This window comes from Eschscholzia californica, unplaced genomic scaffold, assembly GCF_041429995.1.
Source record: "Eschscholzia californica isolate CP2 unplaced genomic scaffold, dmEscCali1.0.p SCAF_2, whole genome shotgun sequence".
Lineage (NCBI taxonomy): Eukaryota > Viridiplantae > Streptophyta > Magnoliopsida > Ranunculales > Papaveraceae > Eschscholzia > Eschscholzia californica.
In genome coordinates, this window is record NW_028238309.1 from 17,886,455 (window position 1) to 17,900,005 (window position 13,551).

The following is a 13,551-nucleotide window of genomic DNA, read 5'->3' on the forward strand; positions in this document are numbered from 1 at the left end:
CCTGATTGTATTTGAGTCAAGGCATGGCTCAGGGTGCCTAAGACCTTCTTCGAGTTCGACTTCCCTGTTGACTTGATACAAGTTGACCCGTTGGATTTTGGTCTTTCCTTGACTTATTGCCCTCAACCAACTGATCCAATCTTTGGATCATCAGTATTGATATTAGATTCAAGTATGAATATTATTGGTGAACTCCATCCTAAATTTCAGTTTTTGTTAATTGATAAATTATTGTCTCAAAATTCAATATCATCTTTCCTAGTTTATTTTGTTAGTTTGAAATTTCCATTTAATTTTGATCTAATATTCTTGGGACCAACCTCGTAATATGTTTCAAATCACAATTTTTTATTTTATTTTTGCGAGTCTTTATTTGGTTCAGTAAACAAGTTATTTAGGTACACTAGATTTCCCATGAAAGATATTGTTCTATTGCTTCACAGATAAAGCTCACAGAACAATATATGAAGCCTGTGTCACTCTTGTTGCAAATGAATCCACTAAAAGAGAGATAATAATGTTTTATTGTTCTGGTTTAGGTCTATATTAATATGGCATCATGTTAATTGTGGTGTTTCTATGTGGCCATAGTATGTGATAAGCCTAAACACCACAACCCATTAGACAAATCCATAACGCAGAGGAAAAAGAACGATGACAACAAAAAATTCTTCGAGAAGGCCCACATGTCCAACATCTGAAAAGGAGAGTGGATCACAAAGTAGTCAGGATGCACCCTAGTGTTGAAAGTATCCAAGGTGTGGGAAGTACTCGAGACCCTAGTGTGGCAAGTAGTTAAAACAAAGGTATTGGTGTAAGTTTTTTTTTTTTTTTTTCAGTTCTAACTGTAAACGTATTATTTATAAACCAAAGGTTTACAGCAAGGGAAACACAACTACAACATAGGAGTACAACAAGCAGAAATACAACTTTAAAATCACACTCCAATAAGTGATCTTCGAGGCTGCTTCACAAGTCGTATAGATCTTCTCGGATCTAAAAAGCCTCCTAACAGCGTGCACATATCCTCAACAACGAACGAGAATGTGACCTTACTGGTGTAAGTTCGATGAGGGTACTGATGAAGAAAGTACTTAATGTTAATAAACTGGACAAATTTTAGTTAAAAGGTGCCTGAAGTGGTAGGAGGGGTAAAAGGGTTGCCTAGCAATAAGAGCAACAACCCGATGTGCAACAATAACGAGACTTGATCGGACATCAAGAACTTGATCAACAAAAATAATAAAAAAAGGTTTTCTGACTTTACCCCATCAACAACTGGTGATTAAGTTTAATCCCTCAATAATTGATAATTGAATTTACCCCCTTAGACTTACTATTTTAGACAAGACATTAGGGTCATGTTTGGCGTAAAAGAATAAGAATCATAAGTTGAACAATCTACGGACATATTAAGTTTTTACGAATCATGGACATGATTACATCTAACACTAAAGTAAGACATTACAATTACTAAAATTTCATTACTCGATCATTATTCTTGGTAGTCCTATTCTTTTTCCACACGCTAAATCATTATTCTTAGTGATCCTATATAAGACAACAAATGTACTATAGATACATACGATGTATTGGAATAGGCATAACCAGTGCTTCAGTGCGGACACTTCCGTTGAGCACTTAAGTGTTACAAAGTAGTGGACTTCTCGTTAGCAAAACAAATGACCTTTGCAAATATAGATCTTCTGTTATTACAATTATTAGATCTCCTTTAATAAACACAAATCAAACCAAAATTCTGAGAATGTAAAATTCCAAAATAAAATAATACAATCTAAACATATTAAATTTGTTATAAGTGGTTGCGAAAATTACAGATTTCAGAAAAGTAAATAAATAAAAACTACACGATTTTAACAAAATCATTGTAAGTTACTCTTAACCAGCTTCTTTGAATTCCTTTACACAAACTTCTTTTAACATCTGTAAAATTTTATGCACAAATAAATTATAATATAATTTAAAGAATAAAGTTGATAAAAAAAAGCAAAAATGAGATACTCGATTAACTTCAATTGTCAGACTCAAATATCTACACCTATAGAGAGTACATCTAAGTTGTATTAATTGTTGTAGAAGCGAATGGTGGCTATTCAAACAATTCATACCAATCTCGATTATGAAGAACCAAATAAGTTCGGGCTGTTAAATAAACAAAAAATATCTAAGCTATATTTATTGAGATATGTGGTTCCATCGTGCTTATCAGTTAAAGCGGAAGTAAAAAAATCGACTATAAGAATCAACCAGATCTTATGCATGTTGAACCAAACGCTTGCCCTTATGATGAAATTAAAAAGCTTCCCAATAAGGTTCTCTTGTGGTGTGGTTCTAGAAGCTCTAACCTTCTTAGGCACTTGAACAAGGGTTTTATGCCAACAATATGTTCCCTTCCTGCACCAGGATACATGTTTGGGAGGGCTATAGTATGCTCTGATACTTCAGCAGAGGCTGCCAAATACGGGTTCACGACAGTTGATAGACGAGTAGGTGTAGGCCGAAAGGGTATAGATAGCCTTTTGTTTTCCCTTTCAACATTGTGGTATCAGAGCTCGGGTTCTTGTCGGTTTGGTTAGTGGAAGAAGACACCAAAATAATGGCGGCAAAGTACGGATATAGAAAAATTCAATGGAAATAATTTCTCATTGTGAAAAATGAAGATGAAGACAATTTTGAGAAAAGATAATTGTCTGACGGCAATTGAAGATAGGCGGGTTGATATGCTTGATGACGCTAAGTGGAACGAGATAGATGGCAATGTTATTGCAAATCTACACCTAGCACTAGCCGATAGAGTATTATCAAGTGTAGCTGAGAAGACTCCACACTCTTAAAATGATGGAGTCGACAACAATAACAAACCACATCAACACCCTTAATATTCTATTCTCTCAACTTACATCAATGGGGCATAACATGGACACGGTTGAACGTGGGGAAATTCTACTTCAAAGTCTACCAGATTCATATGATCCACTCATCATCAATATTACCACCAATATTAGAAGTTTTGTCCTTTGATGAAATTGCTGCTGCAGTTCTTAAAGAAGAAAATCGGCGCAAAAATAAAGAAGATAGACAAGAAAGCTCATAACATGCTGAAGCTTTGACGATGATGAGAGGGCGATCAATGGAACGTGGCTCAAGTGGGAGTCAAAAGCAGAGTAGATCAAAATCAAGGATCAAGAAGAATGTGAAGTGTCACTATTGTGAAAAGAAAGGGCATTACAAAAGGGAGTGTTGGAATTTCAAGAAGAAAGAAGGAAAATGTCCTGAGTTGTCAAATGCTCAAGGTTGTGTAGCAGGTTTCTCGGATGAAGGCAAAATTTTATACAGCGAAGCAACAACAATTCATGAAGGCAGAAGAAATTTTGCTAGAGTTTGGCTAATGGACTCAGGAGCCACATGGCACATGACCCCTAAGAGGAAATGGTTCATCAATACGAACCCACCTCTGGAGGATCTGTGTACATGGGAGATGATCATGTTGTGGAGATTGCTGGCATTGGAGCATCAAGTTGAAGATGTTCGATGGTACCGTTCCCACTATCCAGGAGGTACGACATGTTAAAGGTTTAAAGAAAAATCTATAGTCTTTAGGACAATTAGATAGTCTCTGGTGTAAAACCCATATTGAAGGTGGGAATATGAAGGTGGTCAAAGGTGCGCTTGTGATCATGAAAGCGGAAGGTAGCTGTTATAAAAGGAGAGAAATGGTGATGTTCAAAATCATCCCATTCTCATCCCATCCATTCCATCTTCATAAACAAGCCAATGAGAGAAAGTGTGTTAGTATTAGAAAGAGAGTGTAGTTTCTTTAAGTACTTGTCTTTCCTTTTGTAAGAGGGAGTTGATAGTATATCTCCAAGAATAAGAGAGAGGTTGTTCATAATTGTTATCTCCTTATTTAGAGAGAAGAAGGTGTAATTAATTCATCTCTAAGTGTAAATCTATCTACAAAGTTGCTCATCTCGTGTTGTTCGATATTCGGCTTTAGTTGCAATTAAGTGTCCATGACTCACAACCTTTCTAACAATGCAAAAGTAAGCTCTTTCATAATCTGTTGAAGTCTTTTTTGCCAGTACCATTTCCAAGCTCTCCCAATACACTGACTCATTTTCACTTAATTCTGCCAAAAAATCAAACAAAGAAAACTCATGAGATATCTAAAGTGACAAATGTGAAATATTAGGCTCAAATTGGAAAAAAATCAAAGAAATAAAAAAAATCGTTAAGGTGCAAAGAAAAAGAAAAGAATCTTATGGGGAGATGAAGAAACTTGGGAGAAAATATAATGTTAGGCTACTGTCCATGTTTCTTGCATTATGAAACCGAGGTATAAATATGACTATAAAAACATATAAAGATCAAACAATACATTATGTGTTTCACATTAACAATGAAGATATAACAAGATATAATGGTTCATAAAATAAACATTTGTAACAAAATTTTGTTTTGATATTAAGAGAATTTTGATATTTTGCAACGACAATGTTTACAAAATTTAATAAAAACATCATCATCATAAAGCCACTAATGAAACTAAAACCATCTTTCCTGCAGAATCAGATAGTAGAAAATAGCATATGAATAAATGTATTGGGTTTCACAAAAAAAATGATGTAATTTCTAATAAGATATTGACGAAAAAGAAAGATTGGGATAATTTAACAGTTAGCAGTATAGATCATTTTAGAAATTTTTGCAGATCTCAAAAATATGGATCATGTTCGCTATGCCTTTTCAGTTCCACCGTATCAAGATGAAAAGATTAATTAAATACTTTTATTTACTAAATTGATGCCGAAGTAAACGATTTATGAGGAGATAAATTTAATTAGAGAGGGATATGAGATGAATTTTATCCTAATAAACACGTAGGACATTTATTTTGTCATATTCAGCTTGTATTATTTTGTCCAAGTCAACAAAACAAGTTCTGCTTTGTAATCAGGCCCGACCTAGGTCCAAAGCCACCAAAGCAGTGGCTTTGGGCCTCATCTTTCTGTCAAAACTATAAGGGCCCCAAATCTGTTTGTGCCTTTAATAAAAGAATCACACATACTATAACAATTGAGGAAATTGGCTCAATTGGTGAACTGCCTTTACACAACTCAACAGGTCATGAGATCAAACTCACCTTCTTTTTCTTTTTTTATTACATAATATTCATAAGCTTTTAGTCCATTTTAGTTTTATTCAAAACTCTGTTGATCTGCTTTTTTTTTTGTTGAAAAGATACTTTATACTAAGAAATTAAAGCGTTATTACAATACATATTAACTACTAGATAAGGTACATTATTCCATGTCTTCGTTCTATTCATCTTCCTCGCCCATTTCGCTAATTTATCTGCTGAAGAGTTGAATTTTCTGCTAATGTGATTGAATTGAACCTTTTCCAGTCTATTTTTGACTTCATGGATTCTTTGAATGTGGATTCTTGACTGCTATTGAACTCCATGTCTATTGTTTAGTATGTTTTGATGATGTTGATATTGTCGCTTTCGATAATGATTCTGCGATAGTTATGTGATTCGGCCCATAACAGACCGTTGAGGATTGCTAATGCTTCGCTTTCCTCGTTGTTTCTACATCTTGTTGTAGTAGTATGAGCTTCTATGAATTTGGATTCGGTATCATGTATATTTAAGCTGATTCCTGTAATATTTTGAACATTGGTAAATGACACGTCTAAGTTTATTTTCAGGAATAAAGGTTCCGGGGGTTGTCATTTTTCTTGTAAACTTAAAGGTTTGTTTAATTGGATGATTTGCTTCTTCGGGAAAGTTTGAATCATGTTTATTACCATAGCTAGAGTATTAATTTTGTGCTGGAAGCAGTGATCACATCGAGTTTTCCATATTATCCAAAGTATTATAGCGTAATGAATATTATTTGCCGTATTACTGTGATGGGGTTTTTGATCCCAAGAGAAGATCCATTCTGCAACCGAGGTGATTTTTTCAGATATAATGTTAAAGTAGAACCAGATGATTTTTCGCTAAAGGACAGTGCAGCAGCGCGTGGTCAATGGATTCTATTTCATTGCAGTTGAGACAGTTCAGATTGTTATCAATGTATTTACCAATTCTTTCTCTCACAGGGAGAGCTTTGACACAGATTTTCCAAATAAAGAGTTGAATTCTGGGCACAAACGGAATAGGCCAAATGAAGTTCCAGTTGGGGGAGAGAGGGTGAGGGGTATTCATACTCATGCAAAGGTGATGTTACATAGATTTGACTGTGAAGTTGCCCGAATCTGTGAGGGTCCATTTCCTTTGGTCTTCTCCTTCACCATTAATGGGAATCGCCTTGATCAAGTTTCTGATATTAACATTGAAATTATGGTGAGGGCTTCATCATTCCAGTTATTGTTCTCGATAAGCTGTGAAACTGTAGTGAGATTAGAGTTGTGGTTGTTGCTAGGGGGATTGGGAAGCGTGGGAATCCAGTTGTCATTCCAGATGTTGATTTTTTCTCCGTCATGACCTCCCAAGTAGTGAGATTGTCGATTTGGTTGATGTGTTTACTAATTGTCTTCCATTGCCATGAATGGTGAGCCTTGGCCGAGACAGGATAATCTGACTTCAGAAAATACTCGGCTTTTAAAAATTGCACCCAGATGGCATTAGGTTCAGTCTTTAGCCGCCAGGCTAGTTTACTAAGCATTGCTTTATTATCTAGCTCCGGAAGATGAATACCTAGACCACCCATTTCAATGCATATGAAGGACCAAGATTTAGTGCAGACACCTTTGGACTTACCCCACCAGAACGACTTTTGAACAGTCGAAATGCTTTTGCTTGTGCCTTTAGGAATGGAAAAACATTGCATTTGGTATCGAGGTACGACAACAGCTATTGCCGAAATGACAATCGTGCGCCCAGCTTGAGATATGAAAGAGTGATTCCACTTCTCCAGTTTGTTTTTGATCTGTTGGAGAATATCGTTGAAGACCTTCTTCTGTGCCCCAATGAAAAGTTGGGCTCCAAGGTATTTCTCCGATGTGGCCGCGTATTTGACTTTGAGAGTTCGCATGATCATTCGCTTGAATTACAGATGAGAGTTCTTGGAATGGAAGATGTTGGACTTGTTGTAGTTGATCATCCGTCCTGAAGCATTCCAAAAGGTTTTAAGAATAGATTTGAGAATGTGGATATTATCGATGGATTTAAGCCCAAAGATGATGCAGTCATCCGCGAAGAGGAGGTGAGAAATCACAAGGTTAGGATTGTTCGTGGGGAAACCCTTGAATTTACCCGTGTCGCGATGCTCTGCAATAAGACGACTAAGACCTTCCATGGCTATTGTGAAAAGGAACAGGGAGAGCGGATCCCCTTGCCTAATGCCTCTGGAAGGATAGAAAGTGGGGTCGGGACGACCATTGACAAGGAATGACATGGAGGAGGTAGAGATACAGTTGGTAATCATGTTGATCCAGTGCTCCGAGTAACCTAATTTAGCCATAATATCAGTAAGGAAATTCCACTCGATCATGTCAAACGCTTTGGACATATCTAGCTTAAGGCCGAAGTATCCAGTGGCGCCTTTCATCTTTTTGAAAGAGTGAATGATTTCCTGGCCGATGATAATGTTATCTGAGATCTGTCTCCCAGGGATGTAGGCAGCTTGGAAGGAGGTGATGATATGATTTAACGTGTATTTGAATCTGCCCTCCAAAATCTTGGTGATAATCTTGTAGGTAGTGTTAAGAAGGCTGATAGGCCTATAATCTGCCGGGGTTTGAGGAGAGGTAGTTTTAGGTATAAGGCAGATATGAGTATGATTGGCCTCCGGGGGCAGCTCAGCCGAACTAAAAAAAATTCTGAACAAGCCTATAAATGTTCGGACTCACCGTATCCTAATTGGATTGGAAGAAGAAGGGGGGTATCCATCCGGGCCAGGGGCAACATCTTTCTTGAGACCTTTGATAGCCCTATTTATCTCCTCCTGATTAGGGATGGAGGTGAGCTCTTGGTTCTGCGAAGGGGTAAAGGTGTTATGAAAGAGGTTGAGGATATTAGGATCAGATCTAGTGTTAGCCGAGGAACTGATATTGAGAGATGAGAAGTGAAAGTGGATTGAATGTTACTAAGCCCCTCTTGCCAGTCTACATTATTGTCTTTGATCGCCATGATCTTGTTGGTGCGGTTGCGTTGAATGGCTTGAGAATGGAAGTACTTGGTATTTTTGTCGCCTACTGAGAGAAAGTTATTTCTTGATTTCTCTTTCCATTAGCTTTCCTGATGTCTGTACCAATCTTCCAACTGATTGTTCAGACTAATGATATCGTCTCTATTTTTGCTCTTCTATAATTATTCTGCAATTCTATTGATGTTCTTCTCGATGTTGCCAAAGACGCTTTTGTTCCATTTGGTGAGGTGTTGTCTTAGCTTTTTAAGATCTGTCTGGATGTTGCAATTACTAGTCCACTTATCCGCTATGAAGTCGTGGCAATCGGGGTGCGACATCCAAGTACGAAGGAATTTAAAAGGTTTAGGTTTAGTGTGATTATTGTCATTATCCGAAAGCAGGATGGGAAGGTGATCCGAACCCACCGAGTCAAGGTGAGTGATGCAAGAGAATTGGTGATTATTTAAGCAGGAGAGATTGGCTAGGGCTCTATCCAGTCTCTCTTGAATAAGATTATTCCCGAATTGCCTATTGCTCTAAGTGTATGGGTTACCTTGATAACCCATATCCAAAAGCTCGAGATGACTAATGTAGGAAAGAATCTTAGGGATGTGAGAGTTAGTGGCGCTTGATCTTCCTTCTTTGTCCTGCATGTCTAAAATGCTATTAAGGTCACCTATAACTATCCACGGGGTATTTGTGTCCACCTTAAGAGAGTCTAAGATTTTCCAAGCTTTAAGCTTGTTCTTGTGATAAGGGCAACCGTAAAACCCAGTAACTATATTTTGGGTCTTGGTCTGAGAGTTGTGAATATCGACATGGATAATATTTGTGTCAGAATATAAAACTCTAGTGTTAAGGTTATGCTTCCAATACATGACAAGACTACCCGATTTATTGGTTGGTTCCACAAAGTGACTATCATATTGCTTGTTAATTTTGATATGTTTGTTAATGTTAGTCGATTTGTTCTTCGTTTCGGCTAAAAAGATAATGTCCGGGTTATTCTTGGTAATAAGTTTCATAAGATGCTTCTTAGTAATATAAGAGGAAATACCTCTCACGTTCCAACTAAGAATAGAGGGGCCAAGGCTGGGATTACTATTCATAGTGACCTGATCCGAGTATATGGGCACCCACAAGAACAGTCAGAGAAGGAAAGGAAGTGCCCCTATAGAAAGACCAGGCCAAGCTCGGAACTCAGAATCAAAGCAAAAGACTAAACTAAGGACCCGACTGCTGGTAGAGGACGACCCCAAGGGAGGTAGGCTATAACAGGGCTCTAAGACTAGGTTGAACAGGAGAAAAGAGACTAAGAAAATAATAACAGAAGAAAAAGAGAATAAGCAGAAAACACTATAGAAACACTACTAAAGGCAGTAAAAGGAAGAACCAGGAACACATAATGAAACTAAGACAAAATGAAAAGCCTCCAACTAAAACCATCAAGCAACTATCTTATATTAGTTGAAGATAGAAGCATTACAATATAACATTAACTACTAGAAACACTCCTGCGAAAACAGTATATCCAATAAGAAACCACTTAACAATCTATCAGGACACAGGATAAGACGAAACCAAAAAAAGACTTAACTGGATTAAAACTGTAAGGACTGAACTAAAACACAGTAAGAACTAAAGCTATTCATTATTCCCCTCATCTCTGATTTCCAATAATTGGCCTGGGGATTCCAACAGAGAATCAGCAAATATGTGCCTACGACGTTCTTCCAGACTATCAACTGATTCTGGAGGAGGAGTATACCAACTGGAGGGGATGGGAGAGGTGTGATTAATCGACCCTGACGAGTTACCAGAATACCAGCCTCTAGGACTACCCACATGAGAAGAGCTTCTTCCCTGATCTTGATCTTTGGATTTCCTAAAAAAGGCTTGTCTACGAAGATCCTTCTCAATCTTGACCTCAATCAACGCATCTAGGTCCTTTCGCTTTCCTTTCTAATGGAACAGTTGATGAGGAGGGATATGAGAGACCTGAGCAACAGTAGGATTGACCACAGACAGAGCCCAATTCTCAAGAGGATCAAGAGCATTGACATTTATATTCATAAGAGAGATCCCCAGATGAGACTGAGGCTTAATTCATGGAGTAGCCAGATGTTCAACGACTCTACACTTGTGACAAATAGCCTTAGAGAACTTGAAATAGCTAAAATTAACAGGCTTACCACAATTAGTGAATATGGAGTTGAGGGTGGCTAACAAAGGGGTTCACACGTCGTACATGAACTGAATTCTAATACTGGAGTTAGTGACCATGCTGAAATTCTTAGGTTGAATTTAAATGATATAACCCATGCCAGAAAAAATGATATCAAGATCATGCTTGTTTTGTATCGATGAAGGAAGCCCAGTGAAGCTACACCACATAGATTCTTGCATGAGTTCTGGAACCTCCCAATTCATAGGAAAATCAACCTCTTGCATGACGACTAGAAACCCACGAATTATCCAGAAACGACCTTGGTTGATCTCATTCATCACTATCAGGTTTCTAGGTTTGATCAAGAAATGGTTAGGACCAGTAGAAGAAGGGGTGATCTTAAAGAATCTCGACTGAGCAGAAAAGTGTTTGCGAATGAAGCCTATACCGTAGTCATATTGACAACAAAGACGAGCTAGGAAACCAGAGGCTATCTCTTGAAGTTCTCTATTTTCAGATGGCTTAGGGTAGTTGATAGTAAGGTTACCATAATCAGACAGACTGAGGTGAATGGCCATATGGCTAGAGAGCTCGTCAATATTAGCAGAGGGGTTAGTCGATTAGGTGAAAGACAAAAGGTAAAAAAGAGGAGATTGTTCGTCTTAACCAGAGAACCCTCAACTTATAGAGAAGAACAGACCAAAGGAGGGGAAGGAGGTGAAAGTAAATACTTATCTCAGACTCCTCCATTAAATGATAGTACTGACTAGTATACCACGTGGCTAAGAATAGGGAGTAGAACACGCTAAGAATCTAGAGAGAAGTCTCTAACCCTCCACCAATTGTAAAGATAAAGAGAACGAAGCTCTAAGAAAAGGCCGAACGTCTTAAAACCCTTGTAATCCGGCGCATGCGATAAGGTTCTTAATGAATATCCTTCTTGGTTATTGCTTTAGCTATTACACATGTTAATTATCAAATAATATCTCGACAGATGTAAAGAGAGAAGAAGGATTAAAGAGACTTATCTGATTAGTATTGATTGTCTTCTCGTGTGCTTCTTCCCGATGTAATCCACGTCTTCTGCTTTTCCGTCCGTTTCCCTAAGAGAATAATCAGTGTATAGATGAGGATCTGCTTATCTGCCTAATTAAATCTCTTTTATGGTTGCTTTTTCCTAGAAGTGAAAGATTTAGTAGTTGTTGGTTGAGACTTATGGTTGCATGCGTGCTATAATGATGGATTATGATCTCTGTTATGCCACTGGTTGACTCTGGTTAGGGTTTTGTAAGGGAAAAAGGAGGGTGGAGACGATCGCCTTGATGACGTCAAGCTAGCCTCTCTTTCCCTCCTAAAAAAACCCCTATGGGATCGAGACCTGTTTTCTCAATTTCACTTAATTATTAGTACCAACTCTGTTGATCTGCTAATAACATAAAAACGAAGTGCTTTAACAAAAAAAATTAGTTATTGATCATATTTGTTATATGAAATTATTTGCGTCCAAATTGATATGACCATTACTTCTTTCTATGTGATACTTAAACGACCGTGACATTGAAAAACATGATATTCAATATTAGGTTGTCACCGTTTCGCCATCTTTTAAAGTGTCATTTTATAAGCTATATGATTTTGTTCACTTATACCATGTAACTAAATCAACTAAAAAAAATTAAATCAACTAAAAATTATTTGTTTGCACCTAATTTCTCTAGTATAACTGTATTTCCAATAAAAATGTTGTTTATAATAGACCTAGGACCTAAGGTAGGGATATCAGATGACATTTTTTTAGAATTAATAAAAAGGCTTCCAACCCGAAGTATCCTAATCTGACAGAAATTTATCGGTCTATGAACTCGAAGTTAGTCTGAGAACCAATCCAAATAAGCCATAAATAGAGGAAAATAGGCTACCCGAAGTCTGAGACGGGTTCAACCGTCTGCCTAGAAATATTAGATAGACTTACCCCAATATAATGTCGCCCTCTAATAAGTTTCGTTGATTAAAGAGAATATAGAAGGTCTCAAATATATAACCGTTGGGTACTTATAATATAAAAAACTCATGCGTGTGGTTGGCATGAGACCCACTTTACTGATGTTTGACCGAAAAACCGAGACTGAGAGTCAACTACAAAAATATTTCATTTGGGGTGTAGTCCTAAAATTGCTAAACAACTAGGAGTCAATGTCTAATTAAACCGAAACATTATGTGAAGGGTATTTTTGTCATAAGTCATACATGTGGTTGGCACGTGAATCACTTAACTGGTATTTAACGGAAAAATCGAGAACAGAGGTCAACGCCATACACATTTTTATTTTAGGAGTGTAGTCCTAATATCGCTAAATAACTGGGGGGTTTATGTCTAAATAACCCAACCCACAACCTCCAATTTTACAAGGGATGTAAAAGGACAATACACATCCATGTGGAGGACCATAAAATTTAGAATGAGATAATTTTAAAGGAAGATGGATCAAATATAAGAGATCGATATGTTGGGAAACAAACCAATATTTCGGGGTACAAAGTTTTGGGTGGAAATCAAAAAAATTTGTAACTTTTTCGATTTTCTAAACATCACCCACCCTTGAATGATTTTTCATTTTCTTCTTACTCCATTTTCCCTTCCCATCACCACCATCAACTTTGGCGACGTTTCCACCCCTAACTGCGGCCTTCATCATCGTTCCCCTTCTCATTTCTCTCTCCTCTCTTCTCGCTCTCCTCTCTTCTCGCTCTCCTCTCTCTATCTCTCCTTCTTCTCTCATCTATGTTCCGGCGAAGGGGACGGCCCGTTCGTTAGAACCCTCATCTGAAAAACCAAACAAGGTTGGCTGGTTCAAGATGTGAAGAGAAAGAACTCCGACGAGTATTGCTGGTCGGCGATTCAAGGCGGACGACATCAAGAGAATGGTGTGTTTGGGGATGGGGGAAAATCATGTTTTCCTACCCTATGAAATTTTGTATCCGGAAATCTTTTTGGTTTGGGATACATGGATCATACAAAATCCTCCACTAAATGATCACCTTCTTGTCCGTCCAAAAAAATTGTGTCAGTTACTCAGTTCAGTATCACATCTCTTTTTATATAAAATTTAGGCTAAAGTGGGATAAATAGGACCACTCTTCGCAACTTGCTAGACAAAAAAAGGCTTTTTGTCGGAGTTCAATTTCACCCTTGTATGCTGGTGAAGAGCCAACAGATTCCCTTAC